Genomic DNA, 23,162 nt, shown 5'->3' on the forward strand with positions numbered 1-23,162 from the left:
AATGGAGAGGGACAATATCTTCTGGTTTCAGGCTCCATGTGTAGCGGATGACCCTAGGCTGTCCTATAAATTTCATGTGAATAACTGTATTCGTGTACATTGCCAATTTCTATGTGTTTTAAAAGAAGTGTATTCCTCTGATTGTTCGGTAGAATCATTCGAATAAAGTAAGGGAATGAAACTACCGAACAACCAGACCTCCCTTGTGTGAAGTGTGCCTTCAATTACTCAGGGCAACAATGTTGCAAAAGGGTAATTGACCATCAGTGCAGTGTGGTCTTTGTCCTCTGGGTGGCCGCCATTCGAGAAACGAACACGTGGCGGTGGCCATCTTAAACTCCCGAACAGCGGTGTTTTGCCGTTGAGTGTCTGGAACTAAAATCGGACACTCGACTAGGCAAACACCGCTGAGACCTCCAGGTTTCCAGTATTTCGTGTAGAAACTATCGAACGGCTAACCGTTCGGTAGAAAGAACCCCTCGAACTAGGGGATTCATTCGAATCCTCCTCAGGCTCCATAACCCAGACAATTCGTATGTTTTATTCCCTTTTTTTTGACCGACCGCAGGGCCAAAATGCATAGAACTATTTTCGGATGCTTTTGCCATGCGGTCGGTTAAAACTTTAACCCTCCATAATTCCCGAACCCCTGGTCCGATCTGGGTGATTTTTGGATATGTGCCTCACCCAGATCAGGGCTACCAGGGGATGTAACATTTAAAGGGGTAACCCTATGTTTAGGGGTACATCCAGAAACCCAGGGAATTTGTGTCTGTAATAAGGGGATTATGATGTAAGCTGAGGGGAGGAGATGTGTGGGAGGTTACTAATCCCAGATTGGATACTGTAGTAATTGTTGAAAACCCCTCCCTTGCATGGGAGCATGCTTTATAAGGCACTGTGGAATAAAGATTGTCAGTTCTGCTCCTAAAACTGTGTGTCGTCCAGTTATTGGGATTGCGGTTGGGATATTGCTTTGCCTGCTGGAAACCTTGCCTGTGGATTTACAATTGCATTGTTCCTGAGCCTCACTTGGATTTTAAGCGGAGATAACTAGGAGAATATTGTACCTCCGCTACTTTGGTTGGCAGCGCTGGGATCCAGACTCACAGAGGAACAAGCATAAATGAAGTACGGATGGAGATTGATTTTACTACGCTAAAACGCTCCACGCTAAAGGACCTCCTAGAGGCGAGGGGTATACAAACCAGCAACAAGAAGAAAGCGGTACTCATTACTGAACTTATGGCAGAGTACAGAATGGATGGCGATTCGGTTCCCGAACAGAGGGATCCGGGAGAAACACAGGAACAGATGGAGTTCCAGAGGCAGGTTCGATTCAGGCTGTCTTTTTATGGGGAAAACCCCTCAGAGGAAATTATTTCAAAGACTATGACAGTACAGGAATTCATCTTAAGGAAACAGACGACAACAGCTCCAGAACACAGCTCTGCAAGAAATGTACCACAAGAAGGTAAGCCTAAGATACCATACCAGGCTTTTAAAACGTATGTGGAGGCAGAGGAAGATATAGACGCTTTTCTGCAAGACTTTGAGAGACTGTGTGCACTGCATAAAATCAGCGCAGAGGACTGGGTACCCATTTTGGCTGGAAAGTTAACTGGGAGGGCAGCAGAGGCCTATCGTACTGTACCTAATGAGGAAATACGGAATTACAACAAAGTGAAAGAAATTATACTGACCAGGTATGCTATAACACCGGAAGCATACCGGCGGAGATTCAGGGATTTAAAGAAGGTGGAGAAAGACTCACACGCAGAGTGGGCATGCAGATTACAAAGGGCAGCACTCGGGTGGGTGCAAGCTAGCAAGGCACGGTCCATGGAGGATGTAATCCAGATGATGCTGATGGAGCAGTTCTATGAGGGAGTAACCAGCGAGGTCCAGGAATGGGTACGGGGCAGAAACCCTACATCCCTCACCGAAGCTGCCAGGAAGGCAGATGAGTATCTGGATGCACGCAGGCAACAAAAACCTGCAGCTTCAAAAGCCACATTTAAAACCTTTGGGGGAACCACTTACACCCCAGCCCCACTAAGACCACCACCACCACCACCCGCTGCACAGCCACGGTTCCATCAGCCCACTTCTGGCCCCTGTCATCACTGCCAGAAGTGGGGACATTATAAAACGGAATTCCCACAGCTGCGGGACCATTCCACCTGGATCCGTCCGGGCCCACCACCACCAAGAGCAGCAACAGCCCACCACTACCAGGATATCGTGGCCACACCATATGGTTCAGCCGCTCCCGTTACCACCGTGGAACAGTGGGAGGTACTGCACGAGGCGGATCCTGTCCAGGCCAATACTGATAATCTACAACATCACAGACAGACCGTATACCTGGAGGATAAAGTCAGTCGGGGGCTACGGGACTCGGGAGCTACTATCATCCTGGTACATAGCCACCTGGTGTCAGATCAGGCCAAGCTAAGTAAAACTGTGGCCGTCAGGGTAGCCGGCTACCTACAGCAAGGGTACATTTACATTGGGGAGCGGGGTCGGGACACATGGAGGTGGGGTTGATGCCGCAGTTACCGGCGGAGGTGTTATTGGGGAACGATCTGGGGAGACTCACATCTACTTTTGAGCCCCAGACGCCCACCACAGGAGAAGTGCACCCTGTGGTCACCCGACAACAGGCCCGCACCCAGGACTACAACACACTGCCGGAGGTCCAGGTAAGAGACCCTTCCCCTTCCTTAGAATGTGTTCCCTGGGCCCCACCTAATGAATTTGCAGCCGAAGTAGTAACAGACCCTACACTTCAAGTATATAGGGATAAGGTTGTCACAGACTCACCCGGGGGGGAGGGAGAGAGATTTGTCTGGGATAAGCAGCTTCTATACAGAGAAACAGACAAGCAGATTGTTGGGTCAGACCCGATAGTGATGAGGCAGCTAGTGGTGCCGCAGCGGTACCGAGCTGATTTACTCCGGATAGCGCATGATATTCCGCTATCCGGGCATCTGGGGGTCAGTCGCACCAGGTACAGACTGACCCAAAATTTCTTCTGGCCAGGGATCAGCCAGGAAGTACGCAGATATTGCACTATGTGCGATACCTGCCAGAGGGTAGGGAAAAGGGGAGACCGAAGGAAGGCAAAGCTACACCCCCTACCCATAATTGAGGAACCCTTTAGCCGAATACCGGTAGATTTTATAGGCCCCCTCAAGAAAGCTAGCCCGTCAGGCAAAAGGTATATCTTAACGGTAGTAGATTATGCCACTAGATATCCAGAGGCAGTGGCTCTGACTAACATCCACGCTGAAACGGTCGCGGATGCCCTCATGCGGATATTCTCCCGGATGGGATTACCCAGGGAAATTATCTCGGATCAGGGTACCCAATTTCCGCAGAGTTCACCCAACACCTCTGGAAGATCTGTGGCATTAAGCCTATTATCAGTGCCCCTTACCACCCCCAGACTAATGGGCTCTGTGAACGGTTCAATGGTACCTTGAAGCAGATGCTCCGAACCTTCGCAGAGACCCACAAGGACTGGGAGCGATTCCTGCCGCATCTCCTCTTCGCATACCGGGAGGTGCCGCAGGAATCCACAGGGTTTTCCTCATTTGAACTGCTGTTTGGGAGGAGGGTCAGAGGTCCCTTAGATCTTATTAGAGAGCATTGGGAGGGAGACCGGAGTGCAGATGGTACTCCCATCATACCATACATGCTGGCCTTCCGGGACCGCCTGGAAGCGTTGACTAGGACGGTAAGGGAAAACCTGCAGGCGGCCCAGACCCGCCAGCGCACATGGTATGATCGGGGAGCCAGGGACCGTAGCTTACAAGTCGGGCAGAAAGTGCTAATTTTAAAACCTGTCCGACATGACAAGCTACAGGCCGCCTGGCAGGGACCATATAGGGTTGTAGAGCAGAGATGTGACACCACCTATATCATAGGCCCCTGCACAGGGAATGGAGGGCGATGCATGCTCCATGTGAACATGATGAAGCCCTACCAGGAGCGCGCCGAGGAGGTAACCGCCATATGTGCGCCCAACTCTGAGGAGTTTGACAGCTTACCACTTCCTGATTTGCTGGGAGATGGGCAGTTATCTGGGGATTTAGGGGAGGTTGCACTGGGAGATCGGCTGAGCCCACAGGAGCAGATCGAGGTACAGCGGCTATTAGAGGAGAAACGAGAGACGTTCTCTAATGTACCTGGATACACCCCTCTGGCCACTCACCGGGTCGAGACCCCAGGACAACTACCCATGCGCCAGACCCCCTACCGCATCCCAGAAGCGGTGAGGGAAAACATGCGCAAGGAGATCGATGAGATGCTCCAACTGGGGGTGATTGAGCCCTCAGATAGTCCATGGGCTTCTCCTGTAGTCCTTGTGCCGAAGCGCGATGGTACGACTCGCTTCTGCGTGGACTACAGGAGATTGAACGAGAAAACCGTGTCAGATGCCTATCCTATGCCACGGATAGACGAACTACTGGACAGGATGGCCAGGGGCCAATACCTCACTACTATTGACTTAGGGGCCAATACCTCACTACTATTGACTTTACCAAGGATATTGGTAAATTCCCCTGGCCCCAAACGCCATCCCGAAGTTGGCCTTTGTCACCCCATTTGGCTTCTATTTTTAGCAATACGTGGCAGGAACACTTGGCCCATATAGGAGCTGTACTAGACAGGATTAGGGAAGTTGGTTTGACCCTGAAACCGGCCAAGTGTAGTATAGGGATGGCTGAGGTACAGTACCTGGGACATAGAGTGGGGTGTGGCAAACAGAAGCCCGAACCCGCCAAAGTAGAGGCCGTAGCCCAGTGGCCCACCCCTAGGACTAAGACCCAAGTTTTTGCATTTCTGGGGACCGTGGGGTATTACAGAAAATTTGTCCCTAACTATAGTGCCCTGGCCAAACCCCTCACTGACCTGACCCGGAAAAATCTGCCCCGTCAAGTAACCTGGACCCCGGAGTGTGAGCAGGCATTCCAACATCTGAAAAATGCACTGATAAATGCCCCTGTCTTGGCAGCTCCCAATCCAACTAAACGATTTCTTGTTCACACAGACGCTTCTATGTTTGGATTGGGGCAGTACTGAGCCAAGTCATGGCCAATGGCGGAGAACATCCCGTGGCTTACATCAGTCGCAAACTGTTACCTCGAGAAGTAAGCTACGCCGCCATCGAAAAGGAATGCCTGGCTGTGGTGTGGACCCTAAAGAAACTGCAGCCCTATCTGTATGGACAGCCCTTTTCCTTGCTCACGGATCACAACCAGTTGGTATGGCTGAACCGGGTGGCTGGGGACAATGCTAGGCTGCTGCGCTGGAGCTTGGCACTGCAGCCCTTTGATTTTAATATTCAGTACCGCCCGGGTAAGCAGAATGGAAATGCTGACGGGTTGTCAAGACAAACTGACCTAGAAAAATGATCCGTGAGCCCCCGGACATCCCCAAGCCGATCCGTGTTGGATCAGACTGTGTATGCCGGCTTGTGGGCAAGGGGGAGCAGTGTAGCGGATGACCCTGGGCTGTCCTACAAATTTCATGTGAATAACTGTATTCGTGTACATTGCCAGTTTCTATGTGTTTTAAAAGAAGTGTATTCCTCTGATTGTTCAGTAGAATCATTCGAATAAAGTAAGGGAATGAAACTACCGAACAACCAGACCTCCCTTGTGTGAAGTGTGCCTTCAATTACTCGTGGCAACAATGTTGCAAATGGGTAATTGACCATCCGTGCAGTGTGGTCTTTGTCCTCTGGGTGGCTGCCATTCGATAAACGAACACGTGGCAGCAGCCATCTTAAACTCCCGAACAGCAGTGTTTTGCCGTTGAGTGTCTGGAACTAAAATCGGACACTCGACTAGGCAAACACCGCTGAGACCTCCAGGTTTCCATTATTTCGTGTAGAAACTACCGAACCCGCCGTTCGGTAGAAAGAACCCCTCGAACTAGGGGATTCAATCGAATCCTCCTCAGGCTCCATAACCCAGACAATTCGTATGTTTTATTCCCTTTTTTGTGACCGACCGCTGGGCCAAAATGCATAGAACTATTTTCGGATGCTTTTGCCATGCGGTCGGTCAAAACTTTAACCCTCCATAATTCCCGAACCCCTGGTCTGATCTGGGTGATTTTTGGATATGTGCCTCACCCAGATCAGGGCTACCAGTGGATGTAACATTTAAAGGGGTAACCCTATGTTTAGGGGTACATGCAGAAAACCAGGGAATTTGTGTCTGTAATAAGGGGATTATGATGTAAGTTGAGGGGAGGAGATGTGTGGGAGGTTACTAATCCCAGATTGGATACTGTAGTAATTGTTGAAACCCCCTCCCTTGCATGGGAGCATGCTTTATAAGGCACTGTGGAATAAAGATTGTCAGTTCTGCTCCTAAAACTGTGTGTCGTCCAGTTATTGGGATTGCGGTTGGGATATTGCTGTATTATTTTGCCTGCTGGAAACCTTGCCTGTGGATTTACAATTGCCTTGTTCCTGAGCCTCACTTGGATTTTAAGCAGAGATAACTAGGAGAATATTGTACCTCCGCTACACCATGGGTTCTCGGACCATTCACTTGCTTAACCTTTACGCCACTAACATACTAGATTCAGGGTTTTGGGTTGCCATCGTGGACATAATCGGCCCTCTATTATCTGACATGATCTTCATAGGTGGGGACTTATATGCAGTCTCATGCCCGGCAGTGGATAGAAGCACTAAACCAGGGGAAATTACATCACAAGGTAGAGGAAGTCAGGACAGACTGTTCAAAAAGTTCATGGAAACTTATAAATTAGTCGACATCTGGAGAGCACATCACCTCAGGTGATCGACACTACACCTTTTACTCGTCCCTGCATGATACTTATTCTACAATAGATAAGTTTCTAACCAACTTAAAGCTCATTCCTAACACCTGCAGTTCAGAACTTAACAAAATCACATGGTCTGACCATGCAGACACAGCCTGTGGTTATGAAGACTAAATTCATCCCTGTTGCTGGACGAGGCAGTTTGGGAGGATATATTTTTTAGCTATCATCAACTACTTCCAAGAAAACAACACCTTGAAGCACTGCACATAAAGCAGTCCTTCAAGGCACTTTTATTAAAATAACATCCCATAAAAAGTATATTAAAACCGAAAAGTTATTTGCACTACAAAAATTGCTTAGAAAACTAGAAGATGAAAGAATCTTTATTGTCCACATACGGTGAACTATAAGATGTATGTCTATAAGATCAATTTTGTCAATTGCTCCGCCATACCTTTTCATATGCCAAATACAGACCTAGCAAGTATTCAAGCAACGTATAACTTGAAACTCACAACAAGGGGGGATTGGGACTATATCACTATGCGGCCCAAATGGTCATGTGTCATGCCTCACTTGGAGAACACAGACAGACATTAAAGCAAGCCTACTAAAACACAATATCCCTGAATTATACATGTGGCTTGACAAGCCCAATAGAGCCCTCCTCAACACCGATTGCCCAGTCGATCTTAAATTCCTTAGACATATGGGGCTACCTGCAAAGCAGATATTCCTTAGCCATCAAAAAATGCAGGGTAGGGGAAACAGCACTAGAGAAACCAAAACTATAAAGATGTAAGAGGTAGCAAACCAGCTGTAGGGCCCCATCTAAGCCCTACTGACAAATGTAATAGAATAAATAGAGAAAGGTTGCCCCAAATAACAAACTATATAGAAAGATACAGGAAAAAGGTTAAAATATATAGAAATATATAAGATATATCAAAAGAGTCCAATAGCAATGATGATAGTCAACAATCACAATCAAATACAAAAGAGTCCTAATGTGCAACTTGCCAGGACGATAACCAACAGTCTGTGGGGAAGAATGTTCTTAAGAGGAGCCGGATGGGGACAACTAGAGATGTACCGAACTGTCCGCCGGCGAACAGTTCCCGGCGAACTTAGCATGTTCGCGTTCGCCGCGGCGGGCGGACACATGCGCAGTTCGATCCGCCCCCTATTCGTCATCATTGGGCAAACTTTGACCCTGTGCCTCTCGGTCAGCAGACACATTCCAGCCAATTAGCAGCACTCCCTCCCTTCCACACTCTCCAACCTCCCTCCCAGCATCCATTTTCGATTCATTCGGAAGATGCATGCTTAGTGAGAGGAGGGAAAGTTTAGCTGCTGCTGATTAGATAGGGAAATTGATAGCTAGGCTAGGGTATTCAGTGTCCACTACAATCCTGAAGGACTCATCTGATCTCTGCTGTAAGGACAGCACCCCAAAAAGCCCTTTTTAGGGCTATAACATCAGGCTGCTTTTTTTTTTTTTTTCCTGTGTAATGTAATTGCAGGTGCCTGCCTGCCAGCTTCTGTGTGAGGTTCACATTGGATACTGTGCCTATTTGCCCAGTGCCACCACTCATATCTGTTTTAAAAATAGGTTAAGCTTTACATTTAAAATAAATTATTTTTTTTCACTGTAATAGAAGAGCAGTTGCCTGCCTGACAGCTTCTGTGTCAGGTTGGATGCCTTGCCCATTTGCACAGTCAGTGCCACCACTCATATCTGTTTTAACAATTGGTTAAGCTTTAGATTTTAAATAAAAAATTTTTTTTCACTGTAATAGAAGAGCAGTTGCCTGCCTGCCAGCTTCTGTGTCAGGTTGGATGCCTTGCCCATTTGCACAGTCAGTGCCACCACTCATATCTGTTTTAACAATTGGTTAAGCTTTAGATTTTAAATAAATCATTTTTTTCACTGTAATAGAAGAGCAGTTGCCTGCCTGCCAGCTTCTGTGTGAGGTTCACATTGGATACTGTGCCCACTAGCCCGGTGCCACCACTCATATCTGTTTTAACAATTGGTTAAGCTTTAGATTTAAAATAAATATTATTTTTTCACTGTAATAGAAGAGCAGTTGCCTGCCTGCCAGCTTCTGTGTCAGGTTGGATGCCTTGCCCATTTGCACAGTCAGTGCCACCACTCATATCTGTTTTAACAATAGCTTAAGCTTTAGATTTTAAAGAAATCATTTTTTTTCACTGTAATAGAAGATCAGTTAGTTGTCTGCAAGCGTCTGGGTGTCAGGCCTACTTCAGCGTGTGCTCTGCAGACCTGTGCCAGCGTGCTTTGACAGTTGCCAATCATATCTGGTGTATCTTTAGCGTGCTTTTACAAAGAAAAAAGGTTTCCAGTGTAAGCTAATAGCAGACAGTCAGTGTCCTTCAAGCGGCTCTGTCAGGCCTTCCTTCAGCGTGTGCACTGCACAACCCTGCCAGCGTGCTTTGACAGTTGCCACTCATATCTTGTGTCTCTATAGCGTGCTTTTACAACCAAAATTTTGTTTCCACTGTAATAGAAGAGCAGTTGCCTGCCTGCCAGCTTCTGTGTGAGGTTCACATTGGATACTGTGCCCACTAGCCCAGTGCCACCACTCATATCTGTTTTAACAATTGGTTAAGCTTTAGATTTAAAATAAATCATTTTTTTTCACTGTAATAGAAGATCAGTTAGTTGTCTGCAAGCATCTGGGTGTCAGGCCTACTTCAGCGTGTGCTCTGCAGACCTGTGCCAGCGTGCTTTGACAGTTGCCAATCATATCTGGTGTCTGTTTAGCGTGCTTTTACAAAGAAAAAAAGTTTCCAGTGTAAGCTAATAGCAGACAGTCAGTGTCCTTCAAGCGGCTCTGTCAGGCCTTCCTTCAGCGTGTGCCCTGCACAACCCTGCCAGCGTACTTTGACAGTTGCCACTCATATCTTGTGTCTCTATAGCGTGCTTTTACAACCAAAATTTTGTTTCTACTGTAATAGAAGAGCAGTTGCCTGCCTGCCAGCTTCTGTGTGAGGTTCACATTAGATACTGTGCCTACTTGCCCAGTGCCACCACTCATATCTGTTTTAACAATTGGTTAAGCTTTACATTTAAAATAAATCATTTTTTTTCACTGTAATAGAAGAGCAGTTAGTTGTCTGCAAGCGTCTGGGTGTCAGGCCTACTTCAGCGTGTGCTCTGCAGACCTGTGCCAGCGTGCTTTGACAGTTGCCAATCATATCTGGTGTCTCTTTAGCGTGCTTTTACAAAGAAAAAAGGTTTCCAGTGTAAGCTAATAGCAGACAGTCAGTGTCCTTCAAGCGGCTCTGTCAGGCCTTCCTTCAGCGTGTGCCCTGCACAACCCTGCCAGCGTGCTTTGACAGTTGCCACTCATATCTTGTGTCTCTATAGCGTGCTTTTACAACCAAAATTTTGTTTCCACTGTAATAGAAGAGCAGTTGCCTGCCTGCCAGCTTCTGTGTGAGGTTCACATTGGATACTGTGCCTACTTGCCCAGTGCCACCACTCATATCTGTTTTAACAATTGGTTAAGCTTTAGATTTTAAAGAAATCATTTTTTTTCACTGTAATAGAAGATCAGTTAGTTGTCTGCAAGCATCTGGGTTTCAGGCCTACTTCAGCGTGTGCTCTGCAGACCTTTGCCAGCGTGCTTTGACAGTTGCCAATCATATCTGGTGTCTCTTTAGCGTGCTTTTACAAAGAAAAAAAGTTTCCAGTGTAAGCTAATAGCAGACAGTCAGTGTCCTTCAAGCGGCTCTGTCAGGCCTTCCTTCAGCGTGTGCCCTGCACAACCCTGCCAGCGTGCTTTGACAGTTGCCACTCATATCTTGTGTCTCTATAGCGTGCTTTTACAACCAAAATTTTGTTTCCACTGTAATAGAAGAGCAGTTGCCTGCCTGCCAGCTTCTGTGTGAGGTTCACATTGGATACTGTGCCCACTAGCCCAGTGCCACCACTCATATCTGTTTTAACAATTGGTTAAGCTTTAGATTTAAAATAAATAATTTTTTTTCACTGTAATAGAAGAGCAGTTGCCTGCCTGCCAGCTTCTGTGTGAGGTTCACATTGGATACTGTGCCTACTTGCCCAGTGCCACCACTCATATCTGTTTTAACAATTGGTTAAGCTTTAGATTTTAAAGAAATCTTTTTTTTCACTGTAATAGAAGATCAGTTAGTTGTCTGCAAGCATCTGGGTGTCAGGCCTACTTCAGCGTGTGCTCTGCAGACCTGTGCCAGCTGGCTTTGACAGTTGCCAATCATATCTGGTGTCTCTTTAGCGTGCTTTTACAAAGAAAAAAAGTTTCCAGTGTAAGCTAATAGCAGACAGTCAGTGTCCTTCAAGCGGGTCTGTCAGGCCTTCCTTCAGCGTGTGCCCTGCACAACCCTGCCAGCGTACTTTGACAGTTGCCACTCATATCTTGTGTCTCTATAGCGTGCTTTTACAACCAAAAATTTTGTTTCCACTGTAATAGAAGAGCAGTTGCCTGCCTGCCAGCTTCTGTGTGAGTTTCACATTGGATACTGTGCCTACTTGCCCAGTGCCACCACTCATATCTGTTTTAACAATTGGTTAAGCTTTAGATTTTAAAGAAATCATTTTTTTTCACTGTAATAGAAGATCAGTTTGTTGTCTGCAAGTATCTGGGTGTCAGGCCTACTTCAGCGTGTGCTCTGCAGACCTGTGCCAGCGTGCTTTGACAGTTGCCAATCATATCTGGTGTCTCTTTAGCGTGCTTTTACAAAGAAAAAAGGTTTCCAGTGTAAGCTAATAGCAGACAGTCAGTGTCCTTCAAGCGGCTCTGTCAGGCCTTCCTTCAGCGTGTGCCCTGCACAACCCTGCCAGCGTGCTTTGACAGTTGCCACTCATATCTTGTGTCTCTATAGCGTGCTTTTACAACCAAAATTGTGTTTCCTCTGTAATAGAAGAGCAGTTGCCTGCCTGCCAGCTTCTGTGTGAGTTTCACATTGGATACTGTGCCTACTTGCCCAGTGCCACCACTCATATCTGTTTTAACAATTGGTTAAGCTTTAGATTTTAAAGAAATCATTTTTTTTCACTGTAATAGAAGATCAGTTTGTTGTCTGCAAGCATCTGGGTGTCAGGCCTACTTCAGCGTGTGCTCTGCAGACCTTTGCCAGCGTGCTTTGACAGTTGCCAATCATATCTGGTGTCTCTTTAGCGTGCTTTTACAAAGAAAAAAAGTTTCCAGTGTAAGCTAATAGCAGACAGTCAGTGTCCTTCAAGCGGCTCTGTCAGGCCTTCCTTCAGCGTGTGCCCTGCACAACCCTGCCAGCGTACTTTGACAGTTGCCACTCATATCTTGTGTCTCTATAGCGTGCTTTTACAACCAAAATTTTGTTTCCACTGTAATAGAAGAGCAGTTGCCTGCCTGCCAGCTTCTGTGTGAGGTTCACATTAGATACTGTGCCTACTTGCCCAGTGCCACCACTCATATCTGTTTTAACAATTGGTTAAGCTTTACATTTAAAATAAATCATTTTTTTCACTGTAATAGAAGAGCAGTTAGTTGTCTGCAAGCGTCTGGGTGTCAGGCCTACTTCAGCGTGTGCTCTGCAGACCTGTGCCAGCGTGCTTTGACAGTTGCCAATCATATCTGGTGTCTCTTTAGCGTGCTTTTACAAAGAAAAAAGGTTTCCAGTTTAAGCTAATAGCAGACAGTCAGTGTCCTTCAAGCGGCTCTGTCAGGCCTTCCTTCAGCGTGTGCCCTGTACAACCCTGCCAGCGTGCTTTGACATTTGCCACTCATATCTTGTGTCTCTATAGCGTGCTTTTACAACCAAAATTTTGTTTCCACTGTAATAGAAGAGCAGTTGCCTGCCTGCCAGCTTCTGTGTGAGGTTCACATTGGATACTGTGCCCACTAGCCCAGTGCCACCACTCATATCTATTTTAACAATTGGTTAAGCTTTAGATTTAAAATAAATATTTTTTTTCCACTGTAATAGAAGAGCAGTTGCCTGCCTGCCAGCTTCTGTGTGAGGTTCACATTGGATACTGTGCCTACTTGCCCAGTGCCACCACTCATATCTGTTTTAACAATTGGTTAAGCTTTAGATTTTAAAGAAATCATTTTTTTTCACTGTAATAGAAGATCAGTTAGTTGTCTGCAAGCATCTGGGTGTCAGGCCTACTTCAGCGTGTGCTCTGCAGACCTGTGCCAGCGTGCTTTGACAGTTGCCAATCATATCTGGTGTCTCTTTAGCGTGCTTTTACAAAGAAAAAGGTTTCCAGTGTAAGCTAATAGCAGACAGTCAGTGTCCTTCAAGCGGCTCTGTCAGGCCTTCCTTCAGCGTGTGCCCTGCACAACCCTGCCAGCGTACTTTGACAGTTGCCACTCATATCTTGTGTCTCTATAGCGTGCTTTTACAACCAAAATTTTGTTTCCACTGTAATAGAAGAGCAGTTGCCTGCCTGCCAGCTTCTGTGTGAGGTTCACATTGGATACTGTGCCTACTTGCCCAGTGCCACCACTCATATCTGTTTTAACAATTGGTTAAGCTTTACATTTAAAATAAATCATTTTTTTTCACTGTAATAGAAGAGCAGTTAGTTGTCTGCAAGCGTCTGGGTGTCAGGCCTACTTCAGCGTGTGCTCTGCAGACCTGTGCCAGCGTGCTTTGACAGTTGCCAATCATATCTGGTGTCTCTTTAGCGTGCTTTTACAAAGAAAAAAGGTTTCCAGTGTAAGCTAATAGCAGACAGTCAGTGTCCTTCAAGCGGCTCTGTCAGGCCTTCCTTCAGCGTGTGCCCTGCACAACCCTGCCAGCGTGCTTTGACAGTTGCCACTCATATCTTGTGTCTCTATAGCGTGCTTTTACAACCAAAATTTTGTTTCCACTGTAATAGAAGAGCAGTTGCCTGCCTGCCAGCTTCTGTGTGAGGTTCACATTGGATACTGTGCCTACTTGCCCAGTGCCACCACTCATATCTGTTTTAACAATTGGTTAAGCTTTAGATTTTAAAGAAATCATTTTTTTTCACTGTAATAGAAGATCAATTAGTTGTCTGCAAGCATCTGGGTGTCAGGCCTACTTCAGCGTGTGCTCTGCAGACCTGTGCCAGCGTGCTTTGACAGTTGCCAATCATATCTGGTGTCTCTTTAGCGTGCTTTTACAAAGAAAAAAAGTTTCCAGTGTAAGCTAATAGCAGACAGTCAGTGTCCTTCAAGCGGCTCTGTCAGGCCTTCCTTCAGCGTGTGCCCTGCACAACCCTGCCAGCGTGCTTTGACAGTTGCCACTCATATCTTGTGTCTCTATAGCGTGCTTTTACAACCAAAATTTTGTTTCCACTGTAATAGAAGAGCAGTTGCCTGCCTGCCAGCTTCTGTGTGAGGTTCACATTGGATACTGTGCCCACTAGCCCAGTGCCACCACTCATATCTGTTTTAACAATTGGTTAAGCTTTAGATTTAAAATAAATATTTTATTTTCACTGTAATAGAAGAGCAGTTGCCTGCCAGCCAGCTTCTGTGTGAGGTTCACATTGGATACTGTGCCTACTTGCCCAGTGCCACCACTCATATCTGTTTTAACAATTGGTTAAGCTTTAGATTTTAAAGAAATCTTTTTTTTCACTGTAATAGAAGATCAGTTAGTTGTCTGCAAGCATCTGGGTGTCAGGCCTACTTCAGCGTGTGCTCTGCAGACCTGTGCCAGCGTGCTTTGACAGTTGCCAATCATATCTGGTGTCTCTTTAGCGTGCTTTTACAAAGAAAAAAAGTTTCCAGTGTAAGCTAATAGCAGACAGTCAGTGTCCTTCAAGCGGGTCTGTCAGGCCTTCCTTCAGCGTGTGCCCTGCACAACCCTGCCAGCGTACTTTGACAGTTGCCACTCATATCTTGTGTCTCTATAGCGTGCTTTTACAACCAAAATTTTGTTTCCACTGTAATAGAAGAGCAGTTGCCTGCCTGCCAGCTTCTGTGTGAGGTTCACATTAGATACTGTGCCTACTTGCCCAGTGCCACCACTCATATCTGTTTCAACAATTGGTTAAGCTTTACATTTAAATTAAATCATTTTTTTTCACTGTAATAGAAGAGCAGTTAGTTGTCTGCAAGCGTCTGGGTGTCAGGCCTACTTCAGCGTGTGCTCTGCAGACCTGTGCCAGCGTGCTTTGACAGTTGCCAATCATATCTGGTGTCTCTTTAGCGTGCTTTTACAAAGAAAAAAGGTTTCCAGTGTAAGCTAATAGCAGACAGTCAGTGTCCTTCAAGCGGCTCTGTCAGGCCTTCCTTCAGCGTGTGCCCTGCACAACCCTGCCAGCGTGCTTTGACAGTTGCCACTCATATCTTGTGTCTCTATAGCGTGCTTTTACAACCAAAATTTTGTTTCCTCTGTAATAGAAGAGCAGTTGCCTGCCTGCCAGCTTCTGTGTGAGGTTCACATTGGATACTGTGCCCACTAGCCCAGTGCCACCACTCATATCTGTTTTAACAATTGGTTAAGCTTTAGATTTAAAATAAATATTTTTTTTCCACTGTAATAGAAGAGCAGTTGCCTGCCTGCCAGCTTCTGTGTGAGGTTCACATTGGATACTGTGCCTACTTGCCCAGTGCCACCACTCATATCTGTTTTAACAATTGGTTAAGCTTTAGATTTTAAAGAAATCATTTTTTTTCACTGTAATAGAAGATCAGTTAGTTGTCTACAAGCATCTGGGTGTCAGGCCTACTTCAGCGTGTGCTCTGCAGACCTGTGCCAGCGTGCTTTGACAGTTGCCAATCATATCTGGTGTCTCTTTAGCGTGCTTTTACAAAGAAAAAAGGTTTCCAGTGTAAGCTAATAGCAGACAGTCAGTGTCCTTCAAGCGGCTCTGTCAGGCCTTCCTTCAGCGTGTGCCCTGCACAACCCTGCCAGCGTACTTTGACAGTTGCCACTCATATCTTGTGTCTCTATAGCGTGCTTTTACAACCAAAATTTTGTTTCCACTGTAATAGAAGAGCAGTTGCCTGCCTGCCAGCTTCTGTGTGAGGTTCACATTGGATACTGTGCCTACTTGCCCAGTGCCACCACTCATATCTGTTTTAACAATTGGTTGAGCTTTAGATTTTAAAGAAATCATTTTTTTTCACTGTAATAGAAGATCAGTTAGTTGTCTGCAAGCATCTGGGTGTCAGGCCTACTTCAGCGTGTGCTCTGCAGACCTGTGCCAGCGTGCTTTGACAGTTGCAAATCATATCTGGTGTCTTTAGCGTGCTTTTACAAAGAAAAAAGGTTTCCAGTGTAAGCTAATAGCAGACAGTCAGTGTCCTTCAAGCGGCTCTGTCAGGCCTTCCTTCAGCGTGTGCCCTGCACAACCCTGCCAGCGTGCTTTGACAGTTGCCACTCATATCTTGTGTCTCTATAGCGTGCTTTTACAACCAAAATTTTGTTTCCACTGTAATAGAAGAGCAGTTGCCTGCCTGCCAGCTTCTGTGTGAGGTTCACATTGGATACTGTGCCCACTAGCCCAGTGCCACCACTCATATCTGTTTTAACAATTGGTTAAGCTTTAGATTTAAAATAAATAATTTTTTTCCACTGTAATAGAAGAGCAGTTGCCTGCCTGCCAGCTTCTGTGTGAGGTTCACATTGGATACTGTGCCTACTTGCCCAGTGCCACCACTCATATCTGTTTTAACAATTGGTTAAGCTTTAGATTTTAAAGAAATCATTTTTTTTCACTGTAATAGAAGATCAGTTAGTTGTCTGCAAGCATCTGGGTGTCAGGCCTACTTCAGCGTGTGCTCTGCAGACCTGTGCCAGCGTGCTTTGACAGTTGCCAATCATATTTGGTGTCTCTATAGCGTGCTTTTAAAACCAAAATTTGTTTTTCACTGTTATAGATTGAATAGCAGTTACTTGTCTTCAAGCGGGTGTCTCAGGCCTACAGTGTGTGCTCTGCAGAACTGTTCCAGTGCACATTGCCAATCATATCTGGTGTCTCTATAGCGTGCTTTTAAAACCAAAATTAGTTTTTCACTGTTATAGATTGAATAGCAGTTACTTGTCTTCAAGCGGCTCTGTCAGTCCTTCCTTCAGCGTGTGCTCTGCAGAACTGTTCCAGTGCACATTGCCAATCATATCTGGTCTCACAGTAGCTTGCACGCATAGTACCACTAATCCCAAAAAAAATGACAGGCAGAGGCAGGCCACCCCACAGGGGCCGTCGTGGTCGTGGTGCTGTGATTCCCTTTTGCCCTAGAATAATGCCCAGTTTTCAGAAGCCACGTACCCTGAACTTGAAAAGTTCTGAGGACTTAGTTGACTGGCTAACACAGGACACCCAATCTTGTACAGCCTCCGCTCGGAACCTTGACGCACCATCCTCCTCCAGCTTAGCTTCAGGCACCTCTCAAGATAGCACTTACCTGCCTGCCGCCACCACCAAAAGTAGCACCACAGCCGCTTTACTTGGTATGTCAGAGGAGTTATTCACACACCCGTTTGAAGAAATGAGTGATGCGCAACCATTATTGCTAGAGGATGTAGATAACAGGGATATGTCTCAGGCAGGCAGCATTAAACACATGGAGGTACGGTGTGATGATGATGATATTGTACCCGCTGCTGCTTCCTTTTCTGAGTTGTCAGATACAAGCGAAGCAGTTGATGATGACGATGCGTCCATGGATGTCACGTGGGTGCCCGCTCGGCAAGAAGAAGAACAGGGCAAAAGTTCAGATGGGGAGACAGAGAGGAGGAGGAGGAGGATACGAGTTGGAAGCAGGGGGGGGTCGTCGCAAGGAGCTAGTGGCACAGTCAGACAGCATGCATCGGCACCCGGGGTCAGCCCGACAGCACGCCAATCAACGCATGCTGTGTCCACCACCAGAATGCCATCATTGCAGAGCTCAGCAGTGTGGCATTTTTTTGTGTGTCTGCCTCTGACAACAGCGATGCCATTTGCAACCTGTGCCAAAGGAAACTGAGTCGTGGGAGGTCCAACACCCACCTAGGTACAACTGCTTTGCGTAGGCACATGATCTCACATCACAAACGCCTATGGGATCAACACATGAGTACAAGCAGCACGCCTACTCTAAGCCGCCATCCTCCTCCTGGTCCAGCATCTTCAGCCACGTCAACCACTGCTGTCCTTCTTGCCCCCTCTCAACCATCCGCCACTCCGTCTCCCGCCTTGAGCAGTTCCCGCTCATCTGCCCACAGTCATGTGTTTCTGTCAAGGACATGTTTGAGCGTAAGAAGCCAATGTCACCAAGTCACCCCCTTGCCCAGCGTCTGACAGCTGGCTTGTCCGAACTATTAGCCCGCCAGCTTTTACCATACAATCTGGTTGAGTCTGAGGCGTTCAAAAAATTTGTAGCTATTGGGACACCGCAGTGGAAGGTACCCGGACGGAATTTCTTTTCACAAAAGGCAATCCCCAACTTGTACTCGATTGTGCAAAAGGAAGTCATGGCATGTCTGGCACACAGTGTTGGGGCAAGGGTCCATCTGACCACTGATACCTGGTCTGCAAAGCATGGTCAGGGCAGGTATATCACCTACACTGCGCATTGGGTAAACCTGCTGACGGCTGACAAGCAAGGAATGCGTGAGTTGGTGACACCGCCACGAATTGCAGGCAGTCCTGCTGCCACCTCCTCTACTCCTCCTACTCCATCCTCTTCCATAACCTCCTCGGCTGAGTCCTCTTGTGCCGCTGCTTCTTGCTCCACATCAACGGCACCCCCCCAGCTCCCCAGGTACTATTCCACATCCCGGATACGGCAGTGTCACGCCGTCTTGGGTTTGACTTGCTTGAAAGCAGAGAGTCACACCGGACAAGCACTCCTGTCCGCCCTGAACGCACAGGTGGAAAAGTGGCTGACTCCGCAGCAACTGGATATCGGCAAAGTGGTGTGTGACAACGGAAAAAATTTGATAGCGGCATTGAAGTTGGGCAAGTTGACACATGTGCCGTGCATGGCACATGTGTGTAATCTGATCGTACAACACTTTGTGCATAAGTACACAGGCTTACAGGACATCCTGAAGCAGGCCAGGAAGGTGTGTGGCCATTTCAGGCGTTCCTACACGGCCATGGCTCACTTTGCCGATATCCAGCCCCGAAACAACATGCCAGTGAGGCGCTTGATTTGCGACAGCCCTACACGTTGGAATTCAACACTCCTAATGTTCGACCGCCTGCTCCAACAAGAAAAAGCTGTTAATGAATATTTGTATGACCGGGGTGCTAGGACAGCCTCTGGGGAGCTGGGAATTTTTTGCCACGTTACTGGACGCTCATGCGCAATGCCTGTAGGCTCATGCGTCCTTTTGAGGAGGTGACAAACCTAGTCAGTCGCAGTTGTGTGTGTGCGTGTGTATGGCTGTCTGCCTGTGTGTGTGTGACAGGGTGAAGATTTCTTGCACATGGGTGTGACAGGGTGAAGATTTCTTGCACAGGGCGCCAAAAGGCCTAAGGCTGGCACTGAGCATGGGTCAGTGGCTCTGCACCAGACTTCCCTCCAATTGATCAAAGTTAAAGGATTTCAAGTGGACTGATTACAATTACAGGGCCTCTAAAGAGTCCTGTATTGTTATTTGTCGTCACTACCTTCCCGCGTCGGGAGTGGGTCATTTGCGCCCCTGCTGCCTTCCTTGCATGTAGTAGCTGTTTGTCAGGGATTTGTCAATCCATATCTGCCAAGTGACCCTATGACAGGGTGAAGATTTATTGCACATGGGTGTGACAGGGTGAAGATTTCTTGCACAGGGCGCCCAAAGGCCTAAGGCTGGCCCTGCGCATGGGTCAGTGGCTCTGCACCAGACTTCCCTCCAATTGATCAAAGTTAAAGGATTTCAAGTGGACTGATTACAATTACAGGGCCTCTAAAGAGTCCTGTATTGTTATTTGTCGTCACTACCTTCCCGCGTCGGGAGTGGGTCATTTGCGCCCCTGCTGCCTTCCTTGCATGTGGTAGCTGTTTGTCAGGGATTTGTCAATCCATATCTGCCAAGTGACCCTATGACAGGGTGAAGATTTATTGCACATGGGTGTGACAGGGTGAAGATTTCTTGCACAGGGCGCCCAAAGGCCTAAGGCTGGCCCTGCGCATGGGTCAGTGGCTCTGCACCAGACTTCCCTCCAATTGATCAAAGTTAAAGGATTTCAAGTGGACTGATTACAATTACAGGGCCTCTAAAGAGTCCTGTATTGTTATTTGTCGTCACTACCTTCCCGCGTCGGGAGTGGGTCATTTGCGCCCCTGCTGCCTTCCTTGCATGTGGTAGCTGTTTGTCAGGGATTTGTCAATCCATATCTGCCAAGTGACCCTATGACAGGGTGAAGATTTCTTGCACATGGGTGTGACAGGGTGAAGATTTCTTGCACAGGGCGCCCAAAGGCCTAAGGCTGGCCCTGCGCATGGGTCAGTGGCTCTGCACCAGACTTCCCTCCAATTGATCAAAGTTAAAGGATTTCAAGTGGACTGATTACAATTACAGGGCTTCTAAAGAGTCCTGTATTGTTATTTGTCGACACTACCTTCCCGCGTCGGGAGTGGGTCATTTGCGCCCCTGCTGCCTTCCTTGCATGTGGTAGCTGTTTGTCAGGGATTTGTCAATCCATATCTGCCAAGTGACCCTATGTAGGGGTAACAGTCCCTATTCTGCTCTGTGTCAGTGTGTATCATGGTCTCTGTGGACAGGGAACAGTCTCTATTCTGCTCTGTGTCAGTGTGTATCAGGGGTTTTGAGGACAGGTGTCAATCCATATCTGCCAAGTGACCCTATGTATATCTGCTGTCAGTACACAGGAAAAGTTTAAATATTTCTTGTTCTACGTTCTCTGCAACTCCACGCACCGACTCATCCAATACGTGAAGATCTGGGGTTTCTCTGACTCTCCTCAGTAGTGTAACAAACAGAGTCTGCACTGTGGTAACACGGACATCTTCAGGACATAAATCAACTATTTGCAGATAGGCAGTCTGCAGCTTCTCTTTTTCACCTGTTCTCTTCTTTCTCTTATGCGTATTCTTGTCTATATGCAGGTGGTCTCTTGCCTTTCTTTTAACCAATTCGTTCCTTCCATATGGTTTCAAAAGATCTCTGGCATCATTACTTTCAACGCAAATAACATCATCATAGTTAGTCTCCTCATTATTCACCGGGAAGAGAGTGTTTGCACTGACTACCCACAGCATGCTCTTGCCATTGCCTACTCCCCCTTCCACGACAGGGTGCAAGTCCCAAGGAGAAGGATCATTCACTTTATTATCTGTCTTTATTTCACAAGTAGTGCCTGGAACATCCTCATGGGTCACAAGATGTAAATCTGGACTAATGTCAACCCCAGGGTCTGGAAAATCATCAATTTGAAATTTTTCGAATAATCCCAGTGGGCTGCCACATTCTTCCTCCTCTGATGGTATTAAAGTTTGCAGAGATTCACTATGGGGTGGTGTCAAGCATTTTGGAGAACAATTAAGCATCTCCATCCCAATACGTTTCAGATGTCCTATCAGCTCTTCCACCCTATGCGATACTATGGGCAGGCTACCCGTGACGTCATTACTCACGGCCCTATTTCACGCGGACACTCTGTGTCAGTGTGTATCATGGTGTCTGTGGACAGGGAACAGTCTCTATTCTGCTCTGTGTCAGTGTGTATCATGGTCTCTGTGGACGGTGAACAGTCTCTATTCTGCTCTGTGTCAGTGTGTATCATGGTCTCTGTGGACAGGGAACAGTCTCTATTCTGCTCTGTGTCAGTGTGTATCAGGGGTTTTGAGGACAGGTGTCAATCCATATCTGCCAAGTGACCCTATGTAGGGGGAACAGTCCCTATTCTGCTCTGTGTCAGTGTGTATCATGGTCTCTGTGGACGGTGAACAGTCTCTATTCTGCTCTGTGTCAGTGTGTATCATGGTCTCTGTGGACAGGGAACAGTCTCTATTCTGCTCTGTGTCAGTGTGTATCAGGGATCATTAGGATAGGTGTCAATCCATATCTGCCAAGTGACCCTATGTAGGGGGAACAGTCTCTATTCTGCTCTGTGTCAGTGTGTATCAGGGCTGGGCTTTGAGGACAGGTGTCAATGTTAGGTGATTTCTGCCCTTTATGGATTAAAAGCAGACTCTGCATCAACTGTGCAATTTTCCATGGGAGTTTTGCCATGGATCACCCTCTGGCATGCCACAGTCCAGGTGTTAGTCCCCTTGAAACAACTTTTCCATCACTATTGTGGCCAGAAAGAGTCCCTGTTGGTTTTAAAATTCGCCTGCCCATTGAAGTCAATGGCGGTTCGCGCGGTTCGCCGGTTCGCGAACATTTGCGGAAGTTCGCGTTCGCCGTTCGCGAACCGAAAATTTCGGGTTCGCGACAACACTAGGGACAACTTTTGGCAATCCGTATGTGGAAACAGAGAGAAGATAATAGTGCAATAAGTCCTATAAAAATCAGTATTAAAGATGTGGTCCTACTCACGTCTGCCTTTTTAAAAATTGGAAACCCTGGCTGGAATATAAACAATCTCAACAATTTCAAGATCAGAGACAACATGGGTTTACTTCAGGGAGATCATGCTAAACTAATCTTATTGATTCTTTTGATTGGGTAACTAAAATTATAGATCAGGGTGGTGCAGTAGACATTGCTTACCTAGATTTCAGTAAGACTTTTGACACTGTTGCACATAGAAGGCTTATCCAGGGCCGGTGCCACCTGTAAGGCGACCTAGGCAGCTGCCTAGGGCGCAACTTAGCAGGGGGTGCCGGATCCCTGCACCCGGTCATCACCGGTGCGTCTCCTCATGCTGCGCCGCTTGGGCGCTTTAGCAAGCCCCAGGCGGTGCAGCACTGCTGTGTGGGGGCGGACGGATTTGAGTGACCGGCAGGAGGGAAGCGCAGAGCGGGGGGACTAAAGACCACAAGGGTGGTGGAGGGGACTAAGGACCACTGGGGGAGAAGGAGGGACTAAGGACCACAAGGGTGGTGGAGGGGACTAAGGACCACTGGGGGAGGAGGGAGGGGGGACACTAAGGACCACTGGGGAGGAGGAGGGGGGACAAAGGACCACTGGGGGAGGAGGGGGGGAACTAAGGGCCACTGGGGGGGAGGAGGAGGGACTAAGGACCACTGGGGGAAAACGGGGGACTAAGGACCACAAGGGTGGTGGAGGGGACTAAGGACCACTGGGGGAGGAGGGGGAGGGGACACTAAGGATCACTAGGGATGGGGGGGACTAAGGACCACTGGGGGAGAAGGAGGGGGGACTAAGGACCACTGGGGGAAGGGGGGGGACTAAGGACCACTAAGGGGGGAGGGGGCTAAGGACCACTGGTGGAGGAGGGGGAGGGGACACTAAGGATCACTGGGCAAGGAGGGGGGAACTAA

At 47.4% G+C, this 23,162-nt stretch overlaps 1 protein-coding gene across 1 annotated transcript in view; it reads right to left on the bottom strand.

Moving 5' to 3' along the window:
- LOC134586132 (uncharacterized) overlaps positions 1-23,162 on the bottom strand; it is a 153,579-nt gene that overhangs the window by 119,091 nt on the left and 11,326 nt on the right. The gene's annotated exons all lie outside the window — the stretch shown is intronic.

This window comes from Pelobates fuscus, chromosome 2 (genome assembly GCF_036172605.1).
Source record: "Pelobates fuscus isolate aPelFus1 chromosome 2, aPelFus1.pri, whole genome shotgun sequence".
Classification (NCBI taxonomy): Eukaryota; Metazoa; Chordata; class Amphibia; order Anura; family Pelobatidae; genus Pelobates; species Pelobates fuscus.